Source organism: Scyliorhinus torazame, chromosome 16 (genome assembly GCF_047496885.1).
Source record: "Scyliorhinus torazame isolate Kashiwa2021f chromosome 16, sScyTor2.1, whole genome shotgun sequence".
In the NCBI taxonomy this organism is placed as follows: domain Eukaryota; kingdom Metazoa; phylum Chordata; class Chondrichthyes; order Carcharhiniformes; family Scyliorhinidae; genus Scyliorhinus; species Scyliorhinus torazame.
In genome coordinates, this window is record NC_092722.1 from 26911891 (window position 1) to 26929944 (window position 18054).

The window sequence follows — 18054 nt, forward strand, 5'->3', positions numbered from 1 at the left end:
CGGGGTTTACTGATTGTGCGAGGGTGTACGGGGTATAATGAGTGTGCGAGGGTGTACAGGGTATAATGAGTGTGTGAGGGTGTACGGGGCATAATGAGTGTGTGAGGGTGTATGGGGTATAATGAGTGTGCGAGAGTGTACGGGGTATAATGAGTGTGTGAGGGTGTACGGGGTATAATGATTGTGTGAGGGTGTACGGGGTTTACTGATTGTGCAAGGGTGTACGAGGTATAATGAGTGTGCGAGGGTGTACGTGGTATAATGATTGTGTGAGGGTGTACGGGGTTTACTGATTGTGCCAGGGTGTACCGGGTATAATGAGTGTGTGAGGGTGTACAGGGTATAATGAGTGTGCGAGGGTGTATGTGGTATAATGTGTGTGCGAGGGTGTACGGGGTATAATGATTGTGCGAGGGTGTACGGGGTATAATGAGTGTGCGAGGATGTATGGGGTATAATGACTGTGTGAGGGTGTACGGGGTATAATGAGTGTGCGAGGGTGTACGGGGTTTAATGAGTGTGTGAGGGTGTACGGGGTATAATGAGTGTGTGAGGGTGTACGGGGTATAATGAGTGTGCGATGGTGTACGGGGTATAATGAGTGTGTGAGGGTGTACGGGGTGTAATGAGTGTGCGACGGTGTACGGGGTATAATGAGTGTGTGAGGGTGCACTGGGTATAATGAGTGTGTGAGGGTGTACGGTGTTTACTAATTGTGCAAGGGTGTACGGGGTATAATGAGTGTGCGAGGGTGTACGGGGTTTAATGATTGTGTGAGTGTGTATGGGGTATAATGAGTGTGCGAGGGTGTACGGGGTATAATGAGTGTGCGAGGGTGTACGGGGTATAAAGAGTGTGCGAGGGTGTACGGGGTATAATGAGTGTGTGAGGGTGTACGGGGTATAATGAGTGTGCGATGGTGTACGGGGTATAATGAGTGTGCGAGGGTGTACGGGGTATAATGAGTGTGCGAGGGTGCACGGGGTATAATGAGTGTGTGAGGGTGTACGGGGTATAATGAGTGTGTGAGGGTGTACGGGGTTTACTGATTGTGCAAGGGTGTACGAGGTATAATGAATGTGCGAGGGTGTACGGGGTTTAATGAGTGTGTGAGGGTGTACGGGGTATAATGAGTGTGCGAGGGTGTACGGGGTATAATGAGTGTGCGAGGGTGTACGGGGTATAATGATTGTGCGAGGGTGTACGGGGTTTAATGAGTGTGTGAGGGTGTACGGGGTATAATGATTGTGTGAGGGTGTACGGGGTTTACTGATTGTGCGAGGGTGTACGGGGTATAATAAGTGTGCGAGTGTGCACGGGGTATAATGAGTGTGTGAGGGTGTACGGGGTATAATGATTGTGTGAGGGTGTACGGGGTATAATGAGTGTGCGAGTGTGTACGGGGTATAATGAGTGTGCGAGGGTGTACGTGGTAGAATGAGTGTGCGAGGGTTTACGGGGTATAATGAGTGTGTGAGGGTGTACGGGGTATAATGAGTGTGTGAGGGTGTACGGAGTATAATGAGTGTGTGAGGGTGTACGGGGTAGAATGAGTGTGCGAGGGTGTACGGGGTATAATGAGTGTGCGAGGTGCAAAGCGTGCCTGTTGGTACACAGTCAGACCTCACAAACAGATAATGAGTCACTGATGTGTTTTTGTGGCGTTGGTAGAGGCAGAAAGATCGGTCGCGCCTTCTGGCTCTTTTCGAATACCTCTTCAGAGTGAGCCGACAAGGCTTTGATTCAGTGTCTCATTAGAAAGATACCAGCTCGGCCAGTACAGCACTCAACAACAATTTATATTCATCAGCACACTTAATGTAATGGAACCCCCTTTCACAGGAGCATTTTCATAGATTATCATAGAATTTACAGTGCAGAAGGAGGCCATTCGGCCCATCGAGTCTGCACCGGCTCTTGGAAAGAGCACCCTATCCAAGGTCAACACCTCCACCCATCCCCATAACCCAGTAACCCCACCCAACACTAAGGGCAATTTTGGACACTAAGGGGCAATTTATCATGGCCAATCCACCTAACCATCTTTGGACTGTGGGAGGAAACCGGAGCACCCGGAGGAAACCCACGCACACACGGGGAGGAAGTGCAGACTCCGCACAGACAGAGACCCAAGCCGGAATCGAACCTGGGACCCTGGAGCTGTGAAGCAATTGTGCTATCCACAATGCTACCGTGCTGCCCATGTTTTGAAACAAAACATGACACCGAGCCACATAGGGTGGTCATAGGTCAGGTGACCAATGTTTTTTTCGAGTATGCTAAAGGAGGAAAGTATAGTTTTGAGAGTCAGAGAGGGAATTCCAGAGTTTGGGACCGAGGCAGCTGAAGACAGCCAATGGTGGAGCGATTAGAATCAGGTATACACAAGAGGCGAGAATTAGAGGAGCCCAGATATCTCAGAGGTTTGTGAGGCTGGAGGAGATGACAGAGATCGGGAGGGGAAAGGCCACGGAGGGATTTGAAATCAAGATGTTGCTGGACCGGGAGCCAATGTAGCTCAATGAGCACATGGGTGAGAGCTGAGCAAACAGGACCTGCCGTGGGTTAAGACACGGATTCTAAGTTTAGGTGGTGGTAGAACATGGGAGAGCAGCCAGGAGAGAGTGTTGGAATAGTTGAATCTGGAGGTAACGAAGGCCTGAATAGGGGTCTCCCTCGGCATTGTGCAGGAATATCAGTTTTGATTCATGTCCACAAGGCTCTGGAAGGGGACTTGTAGACACAGTCTCCCACCCACTGAGTCACAACTATAAGAACATCATCCCCGGCCTAGCTATAGCTTTAATTTTCAGGTTATGCTGCCTTGTTCTGGAGTACCCGCCGACGGGCAGGCCATTTCTCTCCATCTATCCCCTCGACCCCTTTAATCGCGTTAAACACTCGGAGGGAGAGAGGTTAAAAATAAATACAAGCTTAGATATCAAAATCAAGGAGAAGATGGTAAAAAGAGTAATGGGGTAGGATCTCAAGCTGATTCGTTCCCGTGAGATATAAGCAGCAGCTTTTTAAGTATAGGACTGGTAATTTAGTTTAAAATTTTCTTTACTTTAATCTCTCCAGATTTTCATTGCTCTCCACCCCCCCCCCCCCTCCCCCTCTTGACTACGAATCCCCCTCAGAAGGTAAGTGATACTCGGCTGATTATATTTAAAAGCAATCGCCAAAATCAAAAATATTTGAAAATGTATTTCATGGTAATAATGTCATATTTTATGGTGTGATAAAGGTACTGAGACACAAGCTGGATGCCTTAATTTGTATAGAAATTGTAATCATTTGTTCAACCCAAGGTGAAAATTGCATTTTTTAATTTAAATTGTATCTTCCATGATAGGCTATTATCTAGTAAAATTGTCTCCTTGTTCTGGACCCATACAGTGAATTCACGGCTGTTAAGGTGTCGCTTATATTCATAAAAGGTTGCATTGCGTGCGTGTGTTTTTTAAAAGCTGCCCTTTTTTCGTAGAAAATTGTACAAAGAAGAGAAGAAGTCATTTAAATGTTTTCTTCTTGTTAATTAGTCAGGGTTTAGGGAGACTGAGCACACAATATTCAGGCGGCAGAATTTCTTTTTATCTCCTCTCACTCTGAGTTTCTCTCTTTTTCGCGGTTTGTGGAAATCAAGCTGGATTTTAACCCTTAGCCACCAAACCTTTACCGGGCGGGGTTTTTTTTTTGTGTGTGTGGTTTCGGAAATGTTTCGGTGAGAACCCCACATGACACCGCTACCCGCCTCTGAGATATCCTGTGAGTGCGGCCTATAGAAACAGGCTTCAGTGTTAATGCGGTAATTATAATGGAATTGGTATTCTCATTTGATTAGGGTGTTGCCGTGACAACACGAGGTAAAACATGATGTTACCATGGAAAATTACTGTCGACGGCAACGAAAGTAGAATTACCACAATGAGAAATGAGGCCTTGACTCAGGGCCATGTAAAGCGCAGCAAAGGGCTCCGTAATTATATGAAGGCCTTAGACCCGGGTACCTCAAGACCAATTGCTACAGCCAATTATGGGGTCAATTAATGCACATAGTACACCACATGAATAAGATCGGAGTGAATTGGAGTAAAAAGAAAGACCTGTATTTACACGGGACCTTTCAATCCAGGGAGGCAAACGCCCTGCTCTTTTGTAGTTGTGTCCGAGATGATGTTACATCCACCTGAGAGGGAAGACACCCGGTCTTGGTTTATCTGAAGAGTCGGATTCGATTCCCGGCTTGGGTCACTGTCTGTGTGGAGTCTGCACGTTCTCCCCGTGTCTGCATGGGTTTCCTCCGGGTACTCCGGTTTCCTCCCACAAATCCCGAAAGACGTGGGGCGTGGGCGTCATTCTCCGACCCCCCGCCGGGTCGGAGAATGGCCGTAGGCCGCCGTGAATCCCGCCCCCGCCGAAGTCTCCGGTACCGGAGATTGGGCGGGGGCGGGAATCGGGCCGCGCCGGTTGGCGGGACCCCCCGCTGGATTCTCCGGCCCGGATGGGCCAAAGTCCCACCCAGAAATTGCCTGTCCCGCCGGCGTAAATCAAACCTGGTATTTACCGGCGGGACCAGGCGGCGTGGGCGGGCTCCGGGGGGGGGGGGCGCGGGGCGATCTGACCCCGGGGGGTGCCCCCAAGGTGGCCTGGCCCGCGATCGGGGCCCACCGATCCGCGGGCGGGCCTGTGCCGTGGGGGCACTCTTTCCCTTCCGCCTCCGCTACGGCCTCCACCATGGCGGAGGCGGAAGAGACTCTCCCCACTGCGCATGCGCGGGAAACTGACAGCGCCTGCTGACGCTCCCGCGCATGCGCCGGGAAACTGTCAGCGGCCGCTGACGCTCCCGCGCATGCGCCGCATTTCCGCGCCAGTGGCGGGGCAACAAACGCCATTTCCGCCAGCTGGCGGGGCGGAAATCCCTCCGGCGTCCCTCAATGTTGGGGCTAGGCCGCCAAAGATGTGGAGCATTCCGCACCTTTGGGCCGACGTGATGCCCGTCTGATTGGCGCCGTGTTTGGCGCCAGTCGGCGGACATCGCGCCGTTGGGGGAGAATTTCGCCCGTGATGTTCGGTGAATTCTGAATTCTCCCTCCTTGTACCCGAACAGGCAATTAGGGGGTTTTCACAGTAGCTTCATTGCAGTGTCACTGTAAGCCTACTTGTGACACTAATAAAGATTATTATTATTGTACTGCACTAGGAGCGTCCAGCTGGACTCTGTGTTCAAAGGCATGAAATTCTGTGGACAGTCGCTCACTTCCTGACTCCCCAAAGCCACCTGCAAGGCACAAGTCAGGAGTGTGATGAGTGCAGCTCCAAAGACACTCAAGCAGTTCGACACCATCCAGGACAAAGCAGCCCGCTTGATTGACACCCCATCCACTACCCTAAATGTAGCCTCCCTCCACCACTGACGCACAGTGGCAGCCTTTTGTACATTGTACAAGATGCACAGCAGCAACTCACCAAGACTTCTTCCAACAGCACCTTCCAAACCCACGATCGATCCCACCTGGAAGGACAAGGACGGCAGCAGATAGCTGGGAACCCCACCACCTGCAAGTTCCCATCCAAGCCACTCACCACCCTGACTTGGAAATATGTCGCCGTTGCTTCACTGTCGCTGGGCCGGAATGCTGGAACTCCCTCCCTAACAGCACAGTGGATGTACCCAGCGGTTCAAGTAGGCACCTGGCCACCATCAGGGGCAATTAGAGATGGGCAATAAATATTGGCTCAGCCAGCGACACCATATCGTGTGAATGAATTTTTTAAAAAGCCACTGGTGTGAGAGTTTAGAATCACCAAACCGGCAGGAGTCTCCAGGAAAGGTAGGTTTATTTTCAGGACACAGCTGTGAGCAATTGACGGGAAGAACATTCTGTGGGACATTGAACAGGAAATGGTGTTTTCCTGATTTACTTTGTGTCCTTTCCTTTGTTTGTTATAAAAATATTGGCGATGGTGAGAAAAATGGCTGTTCAACTGGGAGGGAGTTGGAGGTTACGTGATGACCCCTGAAGGAGGGCGTCCAATCAGAATTTATAATGCTAGGTTTGAACTCTCAACCTTCAGTCAGACTCAGAAGGAAGAATGGTACCAATAATCTAAACACCCGGCCCACTGTCCCGACACACTGACTAAACAACTAACATTTTGATATTAAAGGTCTGTAGCTTGTAGGAGGAGGGAAGGGAACATTAGGGACAGGAGGATCGAGCCTCCCCTGCAATGGCTGATCTGTATCTCAACTCCATTTACCTACGGTTGCTTCATATAGGAACATTTGCACTTGGGGAGCCAGAACGGTCAGCACTGCTGCCTCACAGTTCGATTCCGGCCTTGGGTCACTGCGTGTGCGGAGTCTGCACGTCCTCCCCGTGTGTGCGTGGGTTTCCTCCGGGTGCTCCGGTTTCCTCCCACAGTCCAAAGATGTGCAGGTTAGGTGGGTTGGCCCTGATAAATTGCCCCTTAGTGTCCAAAGTGGGGTTACAAGGATAGGACAGGGGAGTGGGCCTAAACAAGGTGCTCTTTCGGAGGGTCGGTGCAGATTCGATGGGCCAAATGGCCTCCTTCTGCACTGTCGGGATTCCATCCCCTCACCCAACAAAAATCTATTGATCTCAGTTTTAAAAACATCCAATTGATGGTTAGCCTCCAGCCTTCCTGGAGTAGAGTTCCAGATTTCTGCTAAACTTTGAAAAGCGAGGGAGAGTCGGTTTATTGTAGTCCAGGGTACAGATTGGTTCGAGCAGGAGAGAAGATGCGAATGAGTCATTAAGCAGGATTCTCCTCTTCATGGGAATGGTGACAAAATGGAGCCCACCTCGCTGACTCTTGGGTCAGGGGTTACGGTGGGTTCCCATTGGCAAGAAGGAGCCTGCAGTTGCCACTGAAGAACAGCAGGGAGTGCTGTAGCCCCAGAAGGGAGAACGGGGGGTCCTTTTAAAGGGGTAAATAAAACCTCCTCCAGGAAAGCATTGGTTTCAGGCCTCAGACCAAGGGAGGTTTCCTGTTTACAATGCTGCCGACACATCATGACCAGAGTGAACCTTAGCCCCAGGTGACTAGAACTACTCACCAAGGGCCAGTTCACCAGTGAATGCAGGGGATTAAATGTATCTGTTTCCGTTTGTAATCCAATGCTCTCCAGCTGTATTCCAGGATTTGATTAAATCCTGATTAATACGAGCATGACATCGCTGGGATAGGGTTAGCGAATGGCTGATAATCACAATCAAATCTTTTTCCTTTGCTGAAGGATGCATATCCCGCCGGCCCACATGTTTTGCATTTCCTTCACCAATGTTCTGGAGCTCACTTCCCTCCTCTTTAAAATCCACCCCTCCCAGATCCTTGTGAAACCTATTAACTTCATAATCGTTCCCTGTCCACACTGCCTGATGTCATCGCTGCACTTTCTAATATCCACAGGAACTGTACCATTATTGATTGAATAAAAACACACACAATGTCCGGCTAGTCATCCTCATTGCTCTTTGTGGAATCTTGCTGTGCAAAATTGGCCGTAGGATTTTCCCGCTTTGCAACTCTGACTGCATGCTTAAAAGTACTTCATTGACTGAGAAATGCTTTGGTATGCCCAGAGGGTGTGAAAAGCACGGGACATATGTAATTCTTCTTTTCCTTGATGCATGTTACTGCGAGCATTGTGTGTGGAGTTGGAGGCCCAGAGCAGGCCTCGCTGATCACGGCCTACCAGCACCATTCTGTCTACGTCTCCTCCCCTGGCTGCCCCTCGTTCATGTTCCTTCTCTCAGATTTTCTTTAAGGCCTTAGATGTAGGACCAACTCGATTACACCCAGAGGAAAGGGTTCACCATCACCTAGGCCGATAATATCTCGGAACAACTCTGCTCGGGTTCGTAAGTAACTTTCAGCGATCAGTAACCTTTCCTCTTTGCACCTTGACCCTCAACACTTGCCCTCTGACCTCTACACAAGATCCAGCTATTACCTTGGGGCAGACCGTTTAGATCTAAGATTCGCCTATGGACTTAACCCTTGAAGACCAGTCCACAAATTTAATTGAACACACTTGTCATTTGCTGGTTTCCCATGTTCCCACCCTTGTGCACCTCTGAGGGTCACTCCAGTTAGCCTTGCAAACTCACCACTCCGTTGTGGGTTAAATTACTTCTGCTCCCTCCCTGCCCCCATTTGAAGCCTCTACACATAAGATTTCAGTTTCCTCTCCTGTTTTAATCACAGGAAAGGCCTGTGAGATATCTTCCAAAGACTCTTCAGATCTTATGCCCCCCACCCCCACTACACCATTTTAATTGTCTGTTTTCCTTTAAGTTTCACTGACTTCCGCCGAACCAAATCTACGCATAGAACTGGCCTGAATGGCCTTCTTCTGTGCTCACCCATAATATCTTTCTATTATTTGAACTATAAGTGTTGGGTCAGATGGAATTTGCATTCTGATGTGAATTGAACCCGTTCTTAGTTCTTAGGAGTGTAGAGAAGAGGCAGCACGGCTCCCAGTTAGGCTCACTGCACTCTGGCCCATCCAGTATCGATCCTCACTTTGAACAGTGCCTCCAAGTGGCTGTTAGCATGTGACAACAGCACACCTGGCAAGCCACTTCAACCAGCAGGTCAAACCAGGTAAGAATCGCTCTTGGCAATGTAGAGACATGTCGACCCAGCATGCACATCTCCAGAAGTGCAGCATTCCCTCAATACCGCACCAAAGTGTCAGCTTGGATTTCAGTCTTTGCATTTGAACCTAAAACCTTCTGATTTAGAAGCCAGAGTTTAAACAAGCTGACATTCCTATTGCAGCTTGACTGGTGCTTTCAAACTTCCAGCTTCAAGTCAGAAAGCACTTGGCTTTCTTTCTCAATTTGAACATTTCAATGTGAGAAATGTGATGGTTAAAGAATCACTGGAACATCTGTCATCCCCACATCAACCACATAAATAATCAGCTCACATTCATCGCTGTGCCAGGGATGAGTTTCTGTATTGACTGTTTTATTGAACATTAATAGACCACATCACACAACAAAAATGACTGAGGCGGCAATTTAATTGGAGTTCATTTGGTTTATCTAAAGAATAACAGCTACCCGTGACTGAGTTACCAGGTGGAATCATGTCAGAGGTCGTTCAGTGAACTTTCACTTGACTTCTTGTTGGCAATTTGAACCCTGGTGTGCGATGTCCATCACCTGTCAGTCAGTTGTTGGCTGAATGTGTTTCTGGTGATGAACATTCTTATCGTATTCAGAGACTGACAGTGTGTCAGTCACTTACTCGTGGCTCACCGCCTTGTTTGAACTCGAGCTGAGCCTCAAACTAGACGTCCACCCAGTCGACAGATTGGTCATTTCACAATGTGCTGTTTCACACTCAGCTTTTCCGCACATCCTGCAAATCCTATCCAGCTCGAGACCAACCCCAGGTAATGCCCTGGCCACAACAAGGTCCTGCCCACACAGAGCCTAAACCAGAGAGCAATCCCCACACTATCCACCAGCTTGTATCAAACCAACTCCATAACCAGCTCCAAAATACCCAACCTTATAATATCTACCCCCAGAATGACTGACAACACAATATCCACCTCATAATACCCACAAATCCATCATCCACAAAATCCTCCACCCCCACGATATCTACCCCCACAAAATCCACCCCCACAAATATCCACCCCCACGATATCTACCCCCACAAAATCCACCCCCACAAAATCCACCCCCGCAAAATCCACCCCCACAAATATCCACCCCCGCAAACATCCACCCCCACAATTATCCACCCCCACAATTATCCACCCCCACAAACATCCACCCCCACAAAATCCACCCCCACAAACATCCACCCCCGCAAAATCCACCCCCACAAACATCCACCCCCACAAACATCCACCCCCACAATTATCCACCCCCACAATTATCCACCCCCACAAATATCCATCCCCACAAATATCCACCCCCACAATTATCCACCCCCACAATTATCCACCCCTACAAATATCCACCCCCACAAATATCCACCCCCACAAATATCCACCCCCACAAATATCCACCCCCACAAATATCCACCCCCACAAATATCCACCCCCACAATTATCCACCCGCACAAACATCCAGCCCCACAAAATCCACCCCCACAATTATCCACCCGCACAATTATCCACCCGCACAAATATCCACCCCCACAAATATCCACCCCCCAAATATCCACCCCCCCAAATATCCACCCCCCCAAATATCCACCCCCCCAAATATCCACCCCCCCAAATATCCACCCCCACAAATATCCACCCCCACAAATATCCACCCCCACAATTATCCACCCCCGCAATTATCCACCCCCGCAATTATCCACCCCCGCAAATATCCACCCCCACAAATATCCACCCCTACAAATATCCACCCAACAAATATCCACCCCCACAAATATCCACCCCCACAAATATCCACCCCACAAATATCCACCCCCACAAATATCCACCCCCACAAATATCCACCCCCACAAATATCCACCCCACAAATATCCACCCGCACAAATATCCACCCCCACAAATATCCACCCCCACAAATATCCACCCCCACAAATATCCACCCCCACAAATATCCACCCCCACAAATATCCACCCCCACAAATATCCACCCCAAAAATATCCACCCCACAAATATCCACCCCCACAAATATCCACCCCCACAAATATCCAACCCCACAAATATCCACCCCCACAAATATCCACCCCACAAATATCCACCCGCACAAATATCCACCCCACAAATATCCCACAAATATCCACCACCACAAATATCCACCCCCGCAATTATCCACCCCCACAAATATCCACCCCCACAAATATCCACCCCCACAAATATCCACCCCCACAAATATCCACCCCCGCAATTATCCACCCCCACAAAATCCACCCCCACGATACCCACCCTCACAAATATCCACCCCCACAAACATCCACCCCCACAAACATCCACCCCCGCAAAATCACCCCCACAATTATCCACCCCCACAAATATCCACCCCCACAAATATCCACCCCCACGATATCCACCCTCACAAATATCCACCCCCACAAATATCCACCCCCACAAACATCCACCCCCGCAAAATCCACCCTCACAATTATCCACCCCCACAATTATCCACCCGCACAAATATCCACCCCCACAAATATCCACCCCCACAAATATCCACCCCCACAAATATCCACCCCCACAAATATCCACCCCCACAAATATCCACACCCACAAATATCCACACCCACAAATATCCACCTCCACAAACATCCATCCCCGCAAAATCCACCCCCACAAACATCCACCCCCAAAATTATCCACCCCCAAAATTATCCAGCCCCACAATTATCCACCCCCACAAATATCCACCCCCACAAATATCCACCCCCACAAATATCCACCCCCACAATTATCCACCCCCACAAATATCCACCCCCACGATATCCACCCTCACAAATATCCACCCCCACAAACATCCACCCCCGCAAAATCACCCCCACAATTATCCACCCCCACAATTATCCACCCCCGCAATTATCCACCTCCGCAAATATCCACCCCCACAAATATCCACCCCCACAATATCCACCCCCACGATATCCACCCTCACAAATATCCACCCCCACAAACATCCACCACCGCAAAATCCACCCCCACAATTATCCACCCCCACAATTATCCACCCCAACAAATATCCACCCCCACAAATATCCACCCCCACAAATATCCACCCCCGCAAATATCCACCCCCGCAATTATCCACCCCCACAAAATCCACCCCCACGATATCCACCCTCACAAATATCCACCCCCACAAACATCCACCCCCACAAACATCCACCCCCGCAAAATCCACCCCCACAATTATCCACCCCCACAATTATCCACCCCCGCAAATATCCACCCCCGCAAATATCCACCCCCACAAATATCCACCCCCACAAATATCCACCCCCACAAATATCCACCCCCACGATATCCACCCTCACAAATATCCACCCCCACAAATATCCACCCCCACAAATATCCACCCCCACAAACATCCACCCCCACAAACATCCACCCCCGCAAAATCACCCCCACAATTATCCACCCCCACAATTATCCACCCCTGCAAATATCCACCCCCACAAATATCCACCCCCACAAATATCCACCCCCACGATATCCACCCTCACAAATATCCACCCCCACAAATATCCACCCCCACAAACATACACCCCCGCAAAATCCACCCCCACAATTATCCACCCGCACAAATATCCACCCCCACAAATATCCACCCCCACAAATATCCACCCCCACAAATATCCACCCCCACAAATATCCACCTCCACAAACATCCACCCCCGCAAAATCCACCCCCACAAACATCCACCCCCACAATTATCCACCCCCACAATTATCCACCCCCACAATTATCCACCCCCACAATTATCCACCCCCACAATTATCCACCCCCACAATTATCCACCCCCACTAATATCCACCCCCACAAATATCCACCCCCACAAATATCCACCCCCACAAATATCCACCCCACAAATATCCACCCCCACAAATATCCACCCCCACAAATATCCACCCCCACAAATATCCACCCCCACAAACATCCACCCCCACAAACATCCACCCCCGCAAAATCACCCCCACAATTATCCACCCCCACAATTATCCACCCCCGCAAATATCCACCCCCACAAATATCCACCCCCACGATATCCACCCTCACAAATATCCACCCCCACAAATATCCACCCCCACAAACATCCACCCCCGCAAAATCCACCCCGACAATTATCCACCCGCACAAATATCCACCCCCACAAATATCCACCCCCACAAATATCCACCCCCACAAATATCCACCCCCACAAATATCCACCCCCACAAATATCCACCCCCACAAATATCTACCCCCACAAATATCCACCCCCACAAATATCCACGCCCACAAATATCCACCTCCACAAACATCCACCCCCGCAAAATCCACCCCCACAAACATCCACGCCCACAATTATTCACGCCCACAAATATCCACCCCCACAATTATCCACCCCCACTAATATCCACCACCACAAATATCCACCCCCACAAATATCCACCCCCACAAATATCCACCCCACAAATATCCACCCCACAAATATCCACCCCCACGATATCCACCCTCACAAATATCCACCCCCACAAATATCCACCCCCACAAACATCCACCCCCGCAAAATCCACCCTCACAATTATCCACCCCCACAATTATCCACCCGCACAAATATCCACCCCCACAAATATCCACCCCCACAAATATCCACCCCCACAAATATCCACCCCCACAAATATCCACACCCACAAATATCCACACCCACAAATATCCACCTCCACAAACATCCATCCCCGCAAAATCCACCCCCACAAACATCCACCCCCAAAATTATCCACCCCCAAAATTATCCAGCCCCACAATTATCCACCCCCACAAATATCCACCCCCACAAATATCCACCCCCACAAATATCCACCCCCACAATTATCCACCCCCACAAATATCCACCCCCACGATATCCACCCTCACAAATATCCACCCCCACAAACATCCACCCCCGCAAAATCACCCCCACAATTATCCACCCCCACAATTATCCACCCCCGCAATTATCCACCTCCGCAAATATCCACCCCCACAAATATCCACCCCCACAAATATCCACCCCCACGATATCCACCCTCACAAATATCCACCCCCACAAACATCCACCACCGCAAAATCCACCCCCACAATTATCCACCCCCACAATTATCCACCCCAACAAATATCCACCCCCACAAATATCCACCCCCACAAATATCCACCCCCGCAAATATCCACCCCCGCAATTATCCACCCCCACAAAATCCACCCCCACGATATCCACCCTCACAAATATCCACCCCCACAAACATCCACCCCCACAAACATCCACCCCCGCAAAATCCACCCCCACAATTATCCACCCCCACAATTATCCACCCCCGCAAATATCCACCCCCGCAAATATCCACCCCCACAAATATCCACCCCCACAAATATCCACCCCCACAAATATCCACCCCCACGATATCCACCCTCACAATATCCACCCCCACAAATATCCACCCCCACAAATATCCACCCCCACAAACATCCACCCCCACAAACATCCACCCCCGCAAAATCACCCCCACAATTATCCACCCCCACAATTATCCACCCCTGCAAATATCCACCCCCACAAATATCCACCCCCACAAATATCCACCCCCACGATATCCACCCTCACAAATATCCACCCCCACAAATATCCACCCCCACAAACATACACCCCCGCAAAATCCACCCCCACAATTATCCACCCGCACAAATATCCACCCCCACAAATATCCACCCCCACAAATATCCACCCCCACAAATATCCACCCCCACAAATATCCACCTCCACAAACATCCACCCCCGCAAAATCCACCCCCACAAACATCCACCCCCACAATTATCCACCCCCACAATTATCCACCCCCACAATTATCCACCCCCACTAATATCCACCCCCACTAATATCCACCCCCACAAATATCCACCCCCACAAATATCCACCCCACAAATATCCACCCCCACAAATATCCACCCCCACAAATATCCACCCCCACAAATATCCACCCCCACAAACATCCACCCCCACAAACATCCACCCCCGCAAAATCACCCCCACAATTATCCACCCCCACAATTATCCACCCCCGCAAATATCCACCCCCACAAATATCCACCCCCACGATATCCACCCTCACAAATATCCACCCCCACAAATATCCACCCCCACAAACATCCACCCCCGCAAAATCCACCCCGACAATTATCCACCCGCACAAATATCCACCCCCACAAATATCCACCCCCACAAATATCCACCCCCACAAATATCCACCCCCACAAATATCCACCCCCACAAATATCCACCCCCACAAATATCTACCCCCACAAATATCCACCCCCACAAATATCCACGCCCACAAATATCCACCTCCACAAACATCCACCCCCGCAAAATCCACCCCCACAAACATCCACGCCCACAATTATTCACGCCCACAAATATCCACCCCCACAATTATCCACCCCCACTAATATCCACCACCACAAATATCCACCCCCACAAATATCCACCCCCACAAATATCCACCCCACAAATATCCACCCCACAAATATCCACCCCCACAAATATCCACCCCCACAAATATCCACCCCCACAAATATCCACCCCCACAAATATCTACCCCCACAAATATCCACCCCACAAATATCCTCCCCCACAAATATCCACCCCCACAAATATCCCCCCCACAAATATCCACCCCCACAAATATCAACCCCCACAAATATCCACCCCCACAAATATCCACCGCACAAATATCCACCCCCACAAATATCCACCCCCACAAATATCCACCCCCACAAATATCCACCCCACAAATATCCACCCCCACAAATATTCACCCCCACAAATATCCACCCCCACAAATATCCACCCCCACAAATATCCACCCCCACAAATATCCACTCCCACAATTATACACCCCCACAATTATACACCCCCACAAAATCCACCCCCATGATATCCACCCTCACAAATATCCACCCCCGCACAATCCACCCCCACAAACATCCACCCCCACAAATATCCACCCCCACAATTATCCAGCCCCACAATTATCCAGCCCCACAATTATCCACCCCCACAAACATCCACCCCCGCAAAATCACCCCCACAATTATCCACCCCCACAATTAACCACCCCCGCAAATATCCACCCCCGCAAATATCCACCCCCACGATATCCACCCTCACAAATATCCACCCCCACAAATATCCACCCCCACAAACATCCACCCCCGCAAAATCCACCCCCACAATTATCCACCCGCACAAATATCCACCCCCACAAATATCCACCCCCACAAATATCCACCCCCACAAATATCCACACCCACAAATATCCACCCCCACAAATATCCACGCCCACAAATATCCACCTCCACAAACATCCACCCCCACAAATATCCACTCCCACAATTATACACCCCCACAATTATACACCCCCACAAAATCCACCCCCATGATATCCACCCTCACAAATATCCACCCCCGCACAATCCACCCCCACAAACATCCACCCCCACAATTATCCACCCCCACAATTATCCAGCCCCACAATTATCCAGCCCCACAATTATCCACCCCCACAAACATCCACCCCCGCAAAATCACCCCCACAATTATCCACCCCCACAATTATCCACCCCCGCAAATATCCACCCCCACAAATATCCACCCCCACGATATCCACCCTCACAAATATCCACCCCCACAAATATCCACCCCCACAAACATCCACCCCCGCAAAATCCACCCCCAAAATTATCCACCCGCACAAATATCCACCCCCACAAATATCCACCCCCACAAATATCCACCCCCACAAATATCCACCCCCACAAATATCCACCCCCACAAATATCCACCCCCACAAATATCCACCCCCACTAATATCCACCCCCACAATTATCCACCCCCGCAAATATCCACCCCCGCAAATATCCACCCCCGCAAATATCCACCCCCACAAATATCCACCCCCACAAATATCCACCCCCACGATATCCACCCTCACAAATATCCACCCCCACAAATATCCACCCTCACAAATATCCACCCCCACAAACATCCACCCCCACAAACATCCACCCCCGCAAAATCACCCCCACAATTATCCACCCCCGCAATTATCCACCCTCACAAATATCCACCCCCACAAATATCCACCCCCACGATATCCACCCTCACAAATATCCACCCCCACAAATATCCACCCCCACAAACATCCACCCCCGCAAAATCCACCCCGACAATTATCCACCCGCGCAAATATCCACCCCCACAAATATCCACCCCCACAAATATCCACCCCCACAAATATCCATCCCCACAAATATCCACCCCCACAAATATCCACCCCCACATATATCCACGCCCACAAATATCCACCTCCACAAACATCCACCCCCGCAAAATCCACCCCCACAAACATCCACCCCCACAAACATCCACCCCCACAATTATCCACCCCCACAAATATCCACCCCCACAATTATCCACCCCCACTAATATCCACCCCCACAAATATCCACCCCCACAAATATCCACCCCCACAAATAACCACCCCCACAAATATCCACCCCCACAAATATCCACCCCCACAAATATCCACCCCCACAAATATCCACCCCACAAATATCCTCCCCCACAAATATCCACCCCCACAAATATCCCCCCCACAAATATCCACCCCCACAAATATCCACCCCCACAAATATCCACCCCCACAAATATCCACCGCACAAATATCCACCCCCACAAATATCCACCCCCACAAATATCCACCCCCACAAATATCCACCCCACAAATATCCACCCCCACAAATATCCACCCCCACAAATATCCACCCCCACAAATATCCACCCCCACAAATATCCACTCCCACAATTATACACCCCCACAATTATACACCCCCACAAAATCCACCCCCATGATATCCACCCTCACAAATATCCACCCCCGCACAATCCACCCCCACAAACATCCACCCCCACAATTATCCAGCCCCACAATTATCCAGCCCCACAATTATCCACCCCCACAAACATCCACCCCCGCAAAATCACCCCCACAATTATCCAACCCCACAATTATCCACCCCCGCAAATATCCACCCCCACAAATATCCACCCCCACGATATCCACCCTCACAAATATCCACCCCCACAAATATCCACCCCCACAAACATCCACCCCCGCAAAATCCACCCCCACAATTATCCACCCGCACAAATATCCACCCCCACAAATATCCACCCCCACAAATATCCACCCCCACAAATATCCAGCCCCACAAATATCCACCCCCACAAATATCCACCCCCACAAATATCCACGCCCACAAATATCCAC

The 18054-nt window shown here is 50.0% G+C and overlaps 1 long non-coding RNA gene across 1 annotated transcript in view; it reads right to left on the reverse strand.

Moving 5' to 3' along the window:
- The window catches only part of LOC140392345 (uncharacterized), a 49990-nt gene extending 44125 nt beyond the window's left edge, over positions 1 to 5865 (reverse strand). Inside the window, exon 1 of the long non-coding RNA XR_011935299.1 lies at positions 5470 to 5865. This is a non-coding gene — a long non-coding RNA (uncharacterized lncRNA). The remainder of the gene's footprint in view (positions 1 to 5469) is intronic.
- Positions 5866 to 18054: the final 12189 nt, after the last annotated feature.